This window comes from Plectrocnemia conspersa, unplaced genomic scaffold, assembly GCF_051122295.1.
Source record: "Plectrocnemia conspersa isolate PC_06_02 unplaced genomic scaffold, ASM5112229v1 ptg000002l, whole genome shotgun sequence".
NCBI lineage: Eukaryota > Metazoa > Arthropoda > Insecta > Trichoptera > Polycentropodidae > Plectrocnemia > Plectrocnemia conspersa.
The window spans coordinates 19,159,895-19,178,190 of record NW_028277166.1 but is presented as its reverse complement, the minus strand read 5'-3'; the positions used below and the strand labels follow the sequence as shown (position 1 = coordinate 19,178,190).

At 27.0% G+C, this 18,296-nt stretch overlaps 1 protein-coding gene across 1 annotated transcript in view; it reads left to right on the top strand.

Moving 5' to 3' along the window:
• The first annotated feature begins 11,160 nt into the window (after window positions 1–11,160).
• The window catches only part of LOC148237973 (uncharacterized), a 123,405-nt gene continuing 116,269 nt past the window's right edge, over window positions 11,161–18,296 (top strand). Inside the window, exon 1 of the mRNA XM_088181377.1 lies at window positions 11,161–11,372. The gene's annotated coding sequence lies outside the window, so the exon portion shown is untranslated. The remainder of the gene's footprint in view (window positions 11,373–18,296) is intronic.

Sequence of the window (18,296 nt, the reverse complement as noted above, 5' to 3'; positions counted from 1 at the left end):
TCTCGATGTTGATTTTTTATTAAATGAACACTCGAATAAAAAACTAGCAATATAATTTTTTATAGGACAATTTAGTATGCTTATATTTAAAAACATTAGTAAGGTTAAGTACTTGGATATTTTTTTATATATAAACATTTTTTCTTATTTTAACGTCGATTATATTTTGGAACGTAATTAAGATAAATATTGAGCAATACTTGAAAAATACGATGAAATAAAAATATAGATTCAAGAGTAAATGTCAGTTGTACGTTAATTTTGCTTAATAAATATGAAAATAGACGAACAAAAAGCTACCAGTTATCCAATTGTGTTTTTACCTAAAGTTGGTAGTCCTAATAAGCTGAAAATGTCATTAGTTACACTGAAACGTGCAGAGGAACACGGCTGGTTGTGGACACACTTGTATTTAATCGAAGTAGCGATTCTGAATAGCACATTTAAGGGCAAGAATCCAGAAGAAATATTTCCAGAATCGAATTGATTCGATTTTTCCCTTCAATCGGCTGTAATTCATGAATTTCGTTGTCGTAAAGACAATACATAAGTCACGAGGACCGCTAGTGAAGGTAAATAGAATTTACTGTAGAGATTTTCTCATGGGAAATGTTATGTTGCAATTCCACGAGCGAAGTGTCCAAAACACATAAACATAATTTATAGCAAAGTGTTGAAAGCTACGATATAATGCGTGCGAAAATAAGTTGTGTATAGTGTGTATTACTATTTTTATTGAATCACCATTTTGATGCCGAAGAGGTGTAACTTTGCTGTCAAAATAGACTGGTAACAGTTTATTTTATAAACATATAAATATATATATATATATATATATATATATATATATATATATATATATATATATATATATATATATATATATATATATATATATATATATATATATATATATATATATATATATATATATATATATATATATATATATATATATATATATATATATATATATATATATATATATATATATATATATATATATATATATATATATATATATATATATATATATATATATATATATATATATATATATATATATATATATATATATATATATATATATATATATATATATATATATATATAGAGAAATGAAGATCAAGATTAATTGAGAAAAATTACAATTTGCATTATTATAATATGTTATAATTTATTAAAGTGGCATGTCAAATTACTTTGGGTAGAGCTCGATGGGAGTCATATGGCAACCTACCGTTCCAGCCCGCGGGCGATGACTACACATTTATAATATAAGAAACCAAAAAAGTGGTTTTAACTATTGTTTTCCGCACTATAAATAAAGATTATTTGGAGAATGCCATTGTACAGATGTTTACAAAAAAGTATCGACTATAGATATTTTTATGACAAAGTTTCTAAAATATTATGCCATCGTATAATATGTTATTACAAAAATATTTTTTAATTGGAACGGATATTGTGTATAAAAATAATGATGAGCGATTATATTTTATTTATAATATTGTACATAAATATAGATTTCTATTTCCTTTTAAGTTTTAAAGATTGCATGTATATATAAAATGACGTCTATGATCGCGTGGGAAATTAAATTAATAAATGTTGAGTTCAAAATTTACATTTATAATAAAAACAATTATAATTTATTATATTCTTGGATTTTTGGTATAATATTTTATTCTATATAAAAGCATTTCATGCTTATATATGTATAGATTTATCTAATCAGATTTTTTTCATTGTCATAAAAATACCAAGCGAAATTCAATACATAATATCGATTCGAAAGGGTTAAAAAGAAAGTTAAATAATGGGAGTACGCAGGGGAAAGAGAACGACTCAAATAATCTACCGAATATTATTATATATACAATTGTGTTTAAACAATTTGAAAGTTAGTTTGAATCAGTGCTTCTAAAAAGAAATTCATAAACTAAAGGAACTACTAAGATTTTAATTACTTGGTCCACTATTGCACGTTAAAAAGCTTAAATTATTTATTCATAAATTGATACTAAAAAATATGTGGAATCGCAATTCGCCGCGTAGCATATATTTTTTTAGTGGATTAAATAAATGGTTGGGGTCCAATTAACCACAGTGCCAAAAAATAAAAATATTTACCGAGCAGCGCATTTTTTTAAAATATTTCACTTACTTATTTTAATTATATATAATAATGGTTTGTTAATTACTTTCCAGTAATTTTTACGGCTTTTCTTTAACTCTAACATCTTGGTAATAATTTAGGTATTATTATGGTATATTATGGGCATATTTATATATATTATATATAAATTAATTAAATTACATAATTTTCAAGTAGAGCTTTATAATTATAATTTTATTTATCTTGTACCGAAAATGTTTGTTTTCTCCTTGAATATCTATGTAGTATTAAACATATCAAATAAGCTCATTGAAATTCGATAACATTATGCGAACAACTTGACCTTTACAGGCACGCGATCTTCAAATTCACATTTGATAAAAAAATTATAATATAGAACAATGCTTGGATTTTATAGCGTGAATATCTGTGACGTCTGAAATCTATATCATACGAGGTGTGATAAAAAATATTTATCAACAGTATTTATTTATTTTTAAATATTGATATTGTCATCTTTAAAGTAGACCCCAACATGTGTATGTATATAAAACAGCGTTCCTTACAATCCGGCAAACTTTTTTGGAATGGAATATTTCACTCGCCGATTTTACTTTCATCTTCTTTATGTTCGCAAAATGTTGTCTTTTTAGTGTCTTCTTTATCTGCGGAAAAAGTAAAAAGTCACAGATAGCCATATTCTAAATGAACACAATTACTGCGGCATAACGATGGTATTCTTTCTGGTCAAATATTCCAAAAAAGTAGTGAATTATAAGCCTTTACGTTATTGCGGTGAAAAATCTAAGTTTCCCACAGTTATGTCTTGAAATACAACGAAATACTCTTTATTGACCTTTAGACCTAATAGTAAGAAAAATCTTACTATTCGATCGAACTTGACGTGTTTTTTTGTTATATTTCTTCGTATCGCTCTCATTAAGAGGATTGGATATTTGTTTTGAAACGAATGTGGCTACTACTCATTATTTTTTTTTACGTGAACCGTACGAGATATCGATTTCCTCAGCAATCTCAAATTAAAATTAATTAAATCAAATTAAATGAGCACAGATTATTATGTTGGTAATAAGTAAACTCGAGAGAATTTTTGTATGTAGGGTAACTATAATGGTAATAATATTAAATTAACTCAAAAATACTTCGTTTTGAGTATGGATAGCGGACAGATGGCGGATAGACAAATCTGTGTCTTTTCTTTTTCACACACGATTATATTGACTTTTTAAATTTACTATCCACAATATTCCTTAAAATGTTGTTTCATACCATAATAACATCCATTTTATTTACCTTCCAGTCACATTTTTGTAAGTCTATTCCTAATTTGGTAAAATCTATATTTTTTATTTTTTCATTATTCATTTTAACCTTAATTACATTATATTTTTCTATATAAATATATACAGTAAAATGATCAGTAATTATAGTAGCTGTTTTCACTTTAAATTATACTCTTTTACTATTCATAAAAACTAAATTTATTAATGTAAGTTATTAGTTTTCCTTATATTTTTATTAACACATTACAGTAAATCATATGTATATATTTTCCCATTTTTATAAAAATCATCACATTTGTTCCAATTAAAATTCCAGTCTCCAATTAAAACGGTATCCATAATTTTATCAGAACTTTATTTTGAAATATTATTTATGAATTCTACCAATGAATTTGGATCACTATATGGAGATATATATGCTAAACATAATAATATGGGATTATTTTCCACGAAAATGGACCAGTGTGTCTTATCTTTATTATTTTTCAATAGTGTATTATAATTGATATATATTCTAATATACAGTATAACACCTCATGTATGTCTGGAATTAGAATTGCATCTAATCATATTATGATCATCAATGTGTAATTCATATTCTTCAATATTATATAATAGAAGCATACTTAAAAAATAATGTACTTTAACTAAATGTATGTTTATTAATTATAAAGATATGTTAGATATTAATATAAAAATAGTTACAGAAAACTTGATTATATAAATAGTTGATAATATGAAATATTTAGGAGAAATTGTAGATAAAAAATTGATTTTAAGGAATATTGTAAATACATATTACAAAAATAGTAGAAAAATAGTTATTATCTAGGATGAGAAATATGTTCAAATATATCTTTATTTTACTTTAAGCCATTTTAGTGTGGTATCTTTTGGGCAAGCTGTATGTTTCGTAATCATAAGTATTTTAGATTGTGTTAGGAATGTATATTTGCTACCAAATTGTCATACTTAGTTCTTACATTATCCAAAATATACAATGCCGCTGGTATTTATTTATTTTTTAGGTAATTTATTTTGAGCCCGTAAGATTTATAGAATGCAATTTGGACAAAATTTAGGTGGTAGCTCTCATGACTAACGCAACAGTTGGTTTTCGTACCAATACACCAAAACGAATTTGTATACACTATGCACAAACAAGATTCCCCATCTAAATTTACGCAGTAATATTTACGTTATACGCCCAGACACGGTCCAAATACATGTCTGGGTTACGTTATTTCTTTCCGGGGTTTTCTTACACACTCTCCTCTCCGTTTACAGATCGTTTCAATTTTTGAATGTTGAACGACCAGGCCGTGATTTGGGATTCTCGGCTAGTACTTCGAGTTACAAGCACAGCAAAATGGCAGCGGATCTTTTGAGGAGCTCCAGACCGAGACGGCCAAAGTCAAGTCACGTTCTGAAACTTAGACGTTTCGTCTCAGTCTCATCTCTTTCTTCTCTTTCTCTCTCCATCTCTCCCGTTCGTTCGTTGATTATCTTGTGTGTAAGTTAATTTCGGCAGCTTCACCTTCGCTTTGACGCATCCGCGCTGAATTCCATATTTTTGCGAAGCGATGGAATTATGCAAATTCGCAACGTGTTTATGTGAGGAGAATAGAGTGCGCGGGGGTGCACAACCCCTGGGGAGTTTGGGGCGAAGATTTTTTCAGCTGCTGCCCAGCAAATTTAGTTATGTGTTTATATACGAATCGAACATTTCTTTGAGCGTATGAATAACTGAGATTCTGCTGATTTGTATAGTATATTTATATTTAAAAGATTATTCTTTATTTAAATCGGAGAGAGTAGTTTGACATTGTAAAAGTTACTACGAAGACTGGCTTAAACGCCTGTATGGTAGTATGACTAAGAATCTTCAATCTACGATAGTCAGATAACAACAAATTTTTACTCAAACCTTCAATCGCGCCGAAAGGAAATGTGATTTTAAGATTCTTATCGGGTGCGATTTAACAGGAAATTATTTTGAATAAAAAATATATGTGCATTTAAATAAATACTTTTTCAATAAAACGAATTGTTTGTGCATTTATGTAAGGTAAATCTTTAGATAAGGATTCGTTGCAGAGGTGTTCATTGTTCTGACCAATGCTCGCACCAATCTGTCCAACGGTAATGCACAAACAGTTCGTTTTATGGAACAACTACATTATATATTTCGCAATTAAATTTTCCTCATTTTTAACTAGATTATGTTAGTTGCAGTACATTAAATTTACAAGATAATGGACAAATCAGAAACTATTAGTTATCTAGCAGAAGCTCATATTGACTATTCGGTTTAAAAATACTTTGATCGGCCCTCTTATATTAGGAGTTCACACTAATATCGGTAAGGATAGCTATCATATTTTTAAAACATAGTGTTACATCGAAATGCAAACAAACTATGGAGCAATATGTGAGATGTGATGTCTGTCTGTACTTATTCTTCAGCTTATTTTCCCTTGAGAGATGAGTTGGCTTTACAATTTTTTGAAGTAATAATGTCACAAATAAAATTACGAGCTACTAGAAAATATTCATTTTCATAAATATCAATATCTATTAAAAAACTATTTAAAGCCGATTGAATTTGCTGTAACATTTTTGCTCGCTATAGGTAGGAAAATATGTTATCTACTCTAACTAGCTCAATAAATATTAATTTATAAAAATGTTTAACATGATATTCTTGTCAAAATACTCAATAAAAAAGCAGTTGGTGGTAACTATACTCATTAATACATAAATAACTAAGAAATATATAACTCTTTACATTACAAAAATGTATGCGGCGGTTTTTGAGAATTATATAATTAACGGAGCATATTCTGAAATATATCGAATTTACAAATCTAAAAGTATTTATTTATCCATAATAGATGACGTTAGATATTTTTATATGCCCTCAATTTATAAAAATACATACAGGCCTTCTTAAATTATGACCCTTTCATCTTTCCAACCCTCTAATTGCCTTTGTAATAAAATTCGTAATTAAAATTTAGCTATTCCTACTCATTGGTATATTTTATATTATAATTATTTTATTATACATATATAATACCAATCCTCTGATGAGCTATGTGTAAGACTTCGTATCACATAAGGTACGTCTTAGCTAGATTTTAATTAATCACCTCAATATCCATTGATGAGATTAAGAACATAATCATTAACTTCAATCCAAACGATAACAAATTAAAAAATAATTAGGTCAATGTGAAATTCGGATCTTAAATTATACCTTAAATTTATAAGCTATAGATTTATATATACTTATAATTTATTTCTACAAAAATTAAAAGTTTTTTAATGGAAAGCATTAATTGTGGTGGTCAAAATATATATTATCTAGCATAATAACTGCAATCCAACGAATCTCCAGTATAAAGTCTTTTTGCCTTTATTCATCATTATCATTTAATATTTCATTAAAATCTAAAAATGATGATGAATTAACTAACTACACTAAAATCAAAATAATATAAAAGCATAAAATTATACCTAATTTATATAAACGCATAAATTTAATTTAAAGTAAGACGAAAAAATCAAATTAGGCTACTAAAACTCCTTAAAATTACCATATAACACCAATCTTTTAATGAAATAGGCAGGAAACAATAAAAAAAGCAGATGTATTTGTGAAACATTTAAATCCAGTTCTTGTTAAAACCTCACTGAACAAAGAAAAATAAAATTACAACGAAAAGTTTGAGGTGGCTTTATCAAATGAATGTTCCTATCAATAAAATTGATGATGAATACAAAAGCTCTTGGTTATAATTTAATTTTTAATTATTGAATAATTTTTACCGATGAATTAAAGACTGGAATATTTTCCAACGCAACGGAAGGTGGCTCAATTAATCTCTATAAACCTGTAATCGCTCCAGGAAATGTAAATTAGTATAGACCCATTAGCTTGTTAGAAATATAAATATGTAGTTATTTTTATCTAAAATAGACAAGGTATATAAAATAAAAACATAATTTAATTTTCGTCAGCAACACACTAACAAAAATCACAGAATTGTTTAAGTAATAACAAAGTACTGTAAACTGTAACTGTCTACCCGTCAAGTTAAATGGCGAGGGTCTTTCACAATAATAGTAAAAAAACCTCTAAGTGACATTGTTAAGTGGACACCAATTTTGACAAAAAAATAAACAAATAGAAAAAAATGTCAGTAATAAGTTCTGGTTGGTCAGACGAAAATTTTAATGATTACAAAATTATTTTAAAGATAATATGAACATAAAATATCCAATTTTTAAGTATATTAAATTATTTCATCATTGAAATAATATTATTAAATATTAATACCTATTAGGATGAATCACAATAACTCAATTCTTCATGAAAAACGAGTCGTTTTATCAAAATCTCTGTGCAAAGTATTTTATAAAGGAATTTCGGAGATCTAAAAACAGACGCATGTATAAGATTAATAGGCCCAACTATTTTCTTATGGTGTTTCGCTAATAACTTTGGTGCTTTTTTTAGTAATTAAAAATCTTAAATTATATTTAAATTTAATTAAACCTGCATTACCTAAATCACAATAGATTACCCCTATATTAAAGTGGGTCGATTTTCACGAAAATGTTCGGGCTTAATCCTCTCTCGTTTGGATGACGTTTTTGGCTCCCAAGTCGGATAAGTCAACTGTGTTTAATCTCTCAAGTCATATTGTGGTCAACTAAGGATCTGATAATATACTTTGCGGCCCGCGTTAAATTCAATAGGGACCACTGAATATATTTATTTCTATTTAGCTAATAGCTAATTGTATAATATAACAACATAAATAAATAACATATACAACATAAGCACGATGTGTTTTTTATTTATTTATTTTTGCTTTAAGAATAAGCAAAACATGTTAATTTTTAAATTGCAAAAGCTATTCTATAAGTAGATATAAGAGTCGTATTTTAAAAAGATGTTCCTATATATTTTATATACTGAATATTTTTATCGACTATTTATATAATATAAGTTTGTTGATAAAGTGATTGCTAATAAAGTGTCGATATATTGTAGAAGATATTTTATATGTTAGGTTCCGTTTTCGTCCATTATTTAATTTAACGGTTAATTACGAAGATTCAAGGGTGTTTGTGTAATAATATTTTATATTATCCAGTTTTTTTTACTGGAACATTATTTTTATTTCATGACCTTTGTGGCGCTTTTAATGTGCAAGAAGATTTTTATAACGGTCTGCTTTGTTTCGGCTTAGTCATTTATTAATAATAAGGGCAAATCATTTAGATAATAAAAAAGTAACCACTTAAGGTACTGAAAACATTAAAAACTGCAGCATTCAGAGCTGCATCTACGGAGTAAGCCACTGCTGAAAAGGTCAGCCAGGAGAGAGCGCGTTTCTACTCCAGTCAAAGATGTCTTGTAACCGATGGTCTGTGCCCCTGGATAATATGTCTCGTAAGCGATGTCCCCGGTAGCTCATGTGTTACATATTTTAACTCAGAATATTTATTATATTCTCATTATCTGAAAATGTTTCAGAGTAATTGCACAAATTCACTCTTTTCACCAAAAGTCGCTGTGAGAGTGATCGTTTGTCAATCAGCATCGCCAAGTGTCTCACGTTCTGTACGATACGCCAGTTCGTAGCGTTCTCAAATATGGCTCCATTGTCTGGAATCCAAGTAAAGCGAAATACTCCTTTTTGTTGAAGAGACAATTTTTTAAATCTCTACAAGAGGGAGTACGAGTCATATCTATATTTGTTACCTAGCGCTTTTTTTGCTAGAAGAGTTAGAATTTAATTATTGCATTTTCGACGTAGTGTCAATGAAACACCTTTTAACGTTGTTAGAAGTCGGTATCGACAATCCATCAATGCTCGGTGAGTTTCAGATTGCTCTAGAGCAATCATACTCAACCTTTTTTCCTTTGAGTCAAATACATGTGTTTGCAACATAATTTAATAATGTAAAAATAAAACTCAAATAATTTTCACTTTATTTTATCTTATTTTTAAATCATATACATACATATTGTATATATATGTATGTATGTATGTACAGATACATCGCTCGTAGATTTTTTTACGCATGTGTGCAAAAAAAAATAACAAAAGTAACATTGTAATACACAATCCAATACAAAAACATACACATTAAAATATAAAAAGGAAAATTGCAAACTTACAAAAAATTTTGAATTTGTGAAATTATAAAAATTACAGTAGTTTTTATTTTTGTTTTAAATTTGTATACTCTCATTTACGTTATAATTCAGTTTCTCTTGCACGAGCCATCCAGATGCTCAACGAGCTTGCTGAACATACAAATGTTTTCAACGATAGCTATGAAAAGCTGGAATAATTTATGTGGAATTATGCTCATCTATCTTAGTTGCTTCTGCTTTTTTTTATATAATTATTAACGTTATATTTAATTAAATAATCCCTCCTAACTTTAACCGTTATGGTTTACTGTGTAAAATAATCCTCTTCTTTCTTTTTAATAAATTTATTTTAGACTTTTAATTATATTAATGATATAATTACTAAGCTAACATAATAGGTTTTCAATTATACCATAATCGACAATTTTTCTGCCATTATCGGAGGTGCAATGGAAAATCACTACAATTTAGTATTTCATACGTTATTTGTTTTCGGTTGAGCTTATCATTAAAGACACGTAGTTTGCGTTTGACGACGCTTTTTGTCACGATCGATGATTTCTTTATTTTGTAAATAATAAAATAAAAATTTGGTATAGTGAATTATGTAAATATTAGAAAAGGCATTTTTAAATGGTTTCAAAATTTTCATGAAATCTAGGAATACTGCTCCAAAGATAATATTTGCATCCTTGCAATTCACTCTCCGTAGAATGTTTCTCCCTGAAATCTTATTATTGTTACAACAGTCAATATGTTTATCGATTAGTTTACTTATTCAAATCAAACTGCATTTTTCATTTTTAGTGTATGACATAAATTACATAAATTTGATTATTTTTATATACTTTATCGATGTTTCTTAAAATTTGTTAACATCTACTTACCTTATCAGTACAAGTATAGTTCTTGATTTGTTTTAGAGAGAGTGTTTTAAAGTTTCTAAAATTACACATTGAAGTTTTTCAAATTTCACTTAAATAAATTGTCTAGCTTCTTTTCAGCGCGCATTACTTTGTGATTACAATTTTATTTTATTTTTATTTATTTATTTATTAAAATTAAGACCATCGTAACCTGACAGGTTAACCTAATGCGTCATGGTAGCCAAAAGCATAAAATATATTTTTTTTAAATCCATACATACATACAATATACGTATACATGCATACAAATACATATACGCACACACACACATACATATGCACATATAACTAAAAACATGAAATCACGAAAAAATACAAACATAAATCACCTAAACTGGTGAGCATTGTCCCATACTTAATTAAATAAACTGCTTCGAACTTTTCAGGCGTTTATTATTGCTGCAAAGTAACACTTATTTGGCCGGAAGCCCCGAAATATATAAAAAAATCTCTAAAGCCCTCGTAAAATGAGTAATTATTATTAATTATAAAAAATAATATTTTTATTATAATGGTTAACGTATTCGGTGCGTATTCACGCGATTATTTGCCCGTATCTGTTGATCGGCGAGCAGCTGTTACTGGGCCCTTTAGCGCCGCCCCCTGATAAGGCGCCAGTTAGCGTCGCGGCGCCGGTTTGGGAGCACGCGTCCCAGGTCCGAATTGGGCAAAAACGTAATAATAAATAAATAATAAAAAACGCGCGCTCGACCTTGGCCCGTCCAAAAATCAAACGCGAAAAAATCTGGAAACCGGCCGATACTAGGCTTTTCTTAAAGTGATCGGAAAATGTGCACTAACTACAACAACACACCGGAAATGCCGGGAAATGTAAAAATTCACCGACGGTATAAAATAATATTTTCGCTTAGTGTACACCTGAGATCTGAGAGATTATTATTATTTTTAATATACAAGAAAATACCTACCAGCGCTCAATATCAGGTTTCAATCGTTAATGATGTCAAAAAATTGATAACAAACAACATCAAAAATAAAAAAAAGCTCGTAGTCTCGTACGCTCTCGCTGTATATGATTTTATTTTATATATGTACATACATATATTTTTATTAAATATATTTTTTAGCAATAAAGTGATACCATAAATATAATTATGTTGGTATTAAGTATATTATAAAAGACCAACATATTTAATTTTACATCAAAGAATAATTAAACGCCACATTTTTTCAAAGAATCACTCACATAACGCTAATGAATGTATTTTTAATATAATACTTTAAAAAGTGATATTCTTAATTATAACATATTAAAGATGCTGTTAAAAGAACGATAAGTAATATAATGAAAGGCGTATAATGATTGATAACGAGACTTTAAATCTAATTAAATTATTTTAATAATTAGGAATATATTGAAATAACGAAAAGCAGAGCCAAGTAGTTATTTATATAATAATTAATAACAACTTTTTATTATCATTACTAAATAAAATTTGATAAATTCTTAACCCTTTTATCTTTTTGCGTATTAATAAAAGTCGGGAATTCAAATGGGTAAGAAAAATAATTTTCGCAATTGCTTGCAATCTTCTACGGCGTATCTAAGGGATTTAAATATTTAGTTAGTTATTTAGCAAATGTAACTACTGTCAAACCATAAATTACTTATATTTTAGTTTCTGAAAATTCGATCGTTTTCTATGCATTTTCAATGACAAACCGCAAAGTTTTGACCCAAAACTTATTTTTTGACATGGTATATGTTACAACCTAAGATAGACTGTATTGACATTGTTGCCAGATACCCACTACATAATTGATGAAAGGCCAAGAGGTGGGAAATTTTATCTTTATGTATTTGTTTCTCAAACAGCAGTTTTATCATTAAGGATCGTCCATTGTTATTTGGTGAAAAATCTGTTTTGGTTTGATTATTATTATTTTGATTTATGTTATAAAAAATTATACGAAGATATTATAAAACATGTTATTCAAAAAAAGTTTAAAAACAACTTTAGGATGCACATAGGATTTTATTCTTTTAAATTATTAATTTACTTAAAGAATTATCTTCGAGATGTGGAATACATCTCTGCGTAATGAAAAATTTTGCCAACACTATTAATTTCATCCCAGCTATCTATATTAACTTTATACATGTTATCGCTTATCTTAATGCCCTTATGTATTTTTTTTTTTTATTTACAGTGATTTAATATATCAATATTAAAAATATGAGTTTCAATTTTATAATAGGCCTTATTATTATTTTTTGATATTTGTCTTCTATATTTTAATACAAAATTCTATGTAACCAATTTTTCTTTAAAAAAAGCTTTTCGTATGGTTTACAAGAACTTTGCATGAATTCATAAGGTATCATTTAATTAGAAACAGCACAGATTTCACAAAATTATAGCATTTTTAATTTATTATTTGTGAATAACACACAAATCTATTCAAAACTTTTTTTATCAGCAGATGAAGATCATAAACCTCAAATTGCAAACGGATTTTAAAATTTCTCCAGGTATTCCAAGGTATTCTAGGAAGGCTGAAAGGGTCGAAAATATCACAATTGCACAAGTTTACGTAACGCAAGAAATGATATATCATTTTCTTATTATTTTGGTAACAAATAATGCTATTTTTTATAAATACTTCTACTTCCATTAAATCAATACTAGCAATTCAGTCAAAAAATAATATCCTATACGAAACTTACGAAACATTATAGACTCGTACCTCAGTATGCTTTGTAGGGAATTGCTGAAAATATATATATATATATATATATATATATATATATATATATATATATATATATAATATATATATATATATATATATATATATATATATATATATATATATAATATATATATATATATATATATATATATATATATATATATATATATATATATATATATATATATATATATATATATATATATATATATATATATATATATATATATATATATATATATATATATATATATATATATATATATATATATATATATATATATATATATATATATATATATATATATATATATATATATTTATATTAATTTTTTATTGTGAGAAAATCATTTTTTTGCAATCAAATTTTTGCGCGTCAGTTCGAAATTTGTTAATATGTTGGGGACACTTATTCATGCCATATTTAAAAAAATGTGTTTACAGCTTGATTTACAGCTTAAATTATCCAAAATAACCATATTATTAGGCCCCAAGGTTTATGGTACCTATAAGTGTCTAATGAATACTAGCGATTTTCTTGATGACACCTATAAAAACCATCCGCGGTGAAAGGGTTTTAAAGAGCAAATTTTTACTTTTTGACCGTGAAAATATAATCTAGTTCCAAATATTTTTTTCGATTTCTTTAATATTCTTAATTATTTTATTTTAAACAATACATTTATTAAAAGTTATTTATTTAACTTAAAGTTATAAAAACTTATTCAATAATGGATTGTTGAGAAAATATTTTGAATACTTGTGTACTTTTAATAAAAATTTCATTTTATCGTATATCGTGTTAAAGTGTATTTTTGCTCTATTTTATTATTAATTTTGCATCTGTTCTGATATAGGTATTAAAGTGTATATTTTTACAAGACATAGTTAATTCGTTTATTAATGACTATAATTGTGCAACATTTTTTGACTCGCCTCCACGTAGAATTTTTTATAGGTATTGTTATATATGTAGTCTCAGAAAATAAGGTTCAATTTTGAGGTCGTAGGTGGACTAAGATTGACGTGAAGAGGGAAGCAACTGCTTTGGCGTTGCTCCGCTTAGTACGGGTTCGGATGTACTCTCGTGTGTTCCAAGTCGAGAGAAAATTATTATCTATATATTATTAAATGATAAAACCGACTGTAACAATATATACTATAAATGATAAAGTATCATCTATTTTAATTCTATATAATGATAACCATCTATAACACAATAAATTAAGTGCTAGCAATAGATTAATGTCAATTGTATATTATATATTGCTCTATGAAACAAATTTTGAGCTAATAAATCTATAGTTATGCTTAACAAAGAGCCTAAAAATATTATTTATCATATATAATTTTAAGCATAATTGCTCGTAAAATCAACAATGCTTTTTGTGTGGGTAGTTAAAAGTGCTAATTAAATCAAAGTCACGCACAACGATTCGAGATCTTACAAAAAATTAGCTGTAGTAATCCAATAGTTTATGCCCATTTAAAACAGATAAAAAAAAGCTTGCTAAATGGGTGCCGCATGATATTAAAAAAAAAAAAATCGCTGTTACAAAATTTATTATGCAAATCTTTCACGTAAAAAAAGCAATCTATTTTTACAGTTTTCATTTATTTTATTATTATAAATTTGCCGTTGTAACCTTACAGGCGTAAGCTCATTACGATAGAACGAAGTAAATATTTACTAATTGAGTCAATGCATCTGGCTCTCAAATTTTCAATATATTATTTAAATAATAATTTACTAAGAACCTCATAAAAATATGTATATCTCAGTATATACAAAATTAATATAATGCATATTCTGTATTAACAATGTTAAGTAATTGTATGCCACAGTTCAAACGAATCGAAATCAAATAATTTCCTTAATGGATATTTTTCTACCATTATGACGTATCGTAATAATTAAATGGGTATTTACTTAAGTATTAGCGTGACATGACTGTCCGTTGACAAATCAACATTAATTTAATTCCGCGCAATATTGTAAAATAGCAATCTTTTTATATATGTTAAAATTTGAGGTTGAGTTGAATTTTTTCACTCCCGATTCAGAGAGGTCGCTATGAATGAATTAAAAAAACAACAGCGAATTTTGGAAATGTTATAACGCCAGGCAAGGATTCGTTAATTATTTTTCTCTCGAAAAATAAAAATCACAGGCATACGCATTTTTATTATATTTTAATAATTATTATTTTGAGAAGAGAATTTCTGATTTAATTTCTTCCATTGAAAAAATATGTTTTTACTTCTAAAATTTCACTTTTACGTAATGCGTACTTTAAAACTTTATTTTTCATTAAGCAATGTCAGACATTTAAATTTATGTGAAATATTAAAAATTAAGTATTTAATAATTAGTTTAAAATTTAATATCGGAAAATGTGTAGTATATATTTTATTTATTCTATAATTTTTTTTTATTTTAATGATTACAATTATTACAATATTGACTATACTATATATATATATATATACACACAATGTATATTTAATAAAATATATTAAATTAGATCGAAAATTAAAATTACCAATGGAACAGCGTACTTCTTAACTTTGAAGAGAGCGATGTATACCATAATGAAATTATTATATTATAATATAATGTTTGAAATATTGTGTACAAAGTATAAACAAACTTTGCAAACAAACAAACAGTCATATTAACAACATGGCAACCACCAGACGCAAAATCTTAGATTAGATAGATAGTAGTCGGGTTAATTAATTAACAAGTGTCTGTAATCAAATTATCAGTTTAAGTAGAGGGGTGATGTAATATAACCGCACGCACCTCACTTCATCTAAAACCTATGTATATGTCAAGTTAGATTAAACAATAATTTAATCACTATACAGTTGATTTTACTGGTTTTATCTATACATAGATGAAAGATTTATTCATTAAAATGTGATTATTTGAGTTATATACAATCTTGGTTTATTCAGTTGCCTGGATGAGCCAATATTGTATATACATACATTGGTAGTTAATAATCTGGCCTAAAAACAGTGTTTATGTATGAGTTTAAAAAGCACTAACAACAATTTTGCCTCTAAGATGACATAACACGACTTCATCGTAATTCCATGTTTATTCATTATTATTCAAAATTTCTGCTGAGAAAATATATTTAAAAATTATTTTCTACAGTTTATGTTAAAAATAATATATATAAAATAAAAGTTATATATCAGGCGCGGGCGGTTAAATATTTTTCCTCTCGATCGCTCGCGTTTTAAGTAACGAGAGTGAGTGAGAGATATGAGCATGCGGTCCGAATGCCCTAATCTCTCATTCACTCTCGTCACTTAACACGCGAGCGATTGAGAGGAAAAGTATCTGAGCTCTCGCACCTGTTATTAAATATGTATAATTCAGAATTGACATTAATTTATTGCTAGAATTTTTAGGTTTTTTGTCAGTCTGTTTTATCACCTTATAGAATACATTTTATTTCAAATAGTTTTGGGCTCTTATGCATAGTTAATAAAGGGAATTTTTCGAATCATTCGCTCAGTATTTGTTATCAAAGTGATATAGTATATAATATATCACTGAAATTTATTTGCTTTGTTGTTAGAATTTGTAGGTATTTTTATAGTCGGTTTTACTATATTACAGAATTCATTTTATTTATGATAAGTTTGGGTTTATTAAGTAAAATTATGAATTTTTAATTTAGATTAAGTGAATTTTCCGAAAAGTTAGCTCAGTATTTGTTATCACAGTAATAAAATATATAATCTGTAATTGACATTAGTCTTATGCAGTTTTTTGTTACACTTTGTCTTATCTTATTATAAAATACATTTTATACATAATAGTTTTGGACTTAAAGCACAACATATAAATTTTCCAATACATTAGTTAAGTTTTTGTAGTCACAGTAATATTATATATTACCGTAACTTACATAAATCTGTTGATAAAATTCTTAAATTTTTTGTTAAAGTTGTTTTTTTATCTTACAGAATACATTTTATTTATAATATTTTTTTAAAGAATAATTTTAGATTTTTTAAATAGAAAAGTTAGATTCTTAAAAAACATTAGAACAGTATTTTTACTATAGTAATATAATACAAATTATATTAATTACATTAATATTTTATAATCTTACATAACACATTTTATTTATAATGGTTTAAGCATAATTATGAATATTTAAAGCAAAAATAGAGAATTTTCCGATACTTCAGGTCAGTGATGGCGAACCTAATACATTTCTATGCAGGATCACCTCTATAAGAGGCAAATTTCATTCTTAAATTTGTAAAAGGTTCTACAAATAATACCAGCAAGTTTATATGCCTATGTATAAGTGTATATAAAAATATACCGCTGCCTACATACATCCTCTTTATGCTCCTCAAGAGCTGTCACCTTGGTTGAAAATCAACACTTGAACCCTGATACATAAATGGCATTGCAAATATTTATTTACATATACATATAGTAAAAGAATAAACTGGGGCTATAATATATTAAATTGTAATATCTTATATAATGTACATAATTACTACATCTTTGACTCGATAATCACTTAGTAATATTTGTAGCAAAAGTGCTTTACACAAAATTACAATATTATGTATAATTGTATTATTTTTCCTCTCAAACGTCGAATTATATCTTTATTTTTAAATGTCATGTTGGATCTGTTTGTCGTAGTGCTCTTCTTTTATAATATAATATATTATATGAGAGCAATATTTTTGAAAAACCATATTACGGTTATATAGTGTCTAAGGTAAGGCATAATAAACATAAGGGAAAGTCACGTAAAAGAGGAAAAGATGTACGTGACGTGGGTAAACTAAAATGGCCGCGGGCTTTCCACGGTTGAGTCAAAACTTTTGATTACGGGCATTATTTGGGTTTTATTAGGCCTTTTATACGCTCTCACACCAATTACGTATAAGGCTGCGTTATTGTTTTTCCAATGGCGACCCAATGAAATCTTTTTTATTTACATCCTGGCTATCCTTTCGAGTCGATGCCCTTGAAATAGTCCTTGATAATATGATACGTATTTTATAAA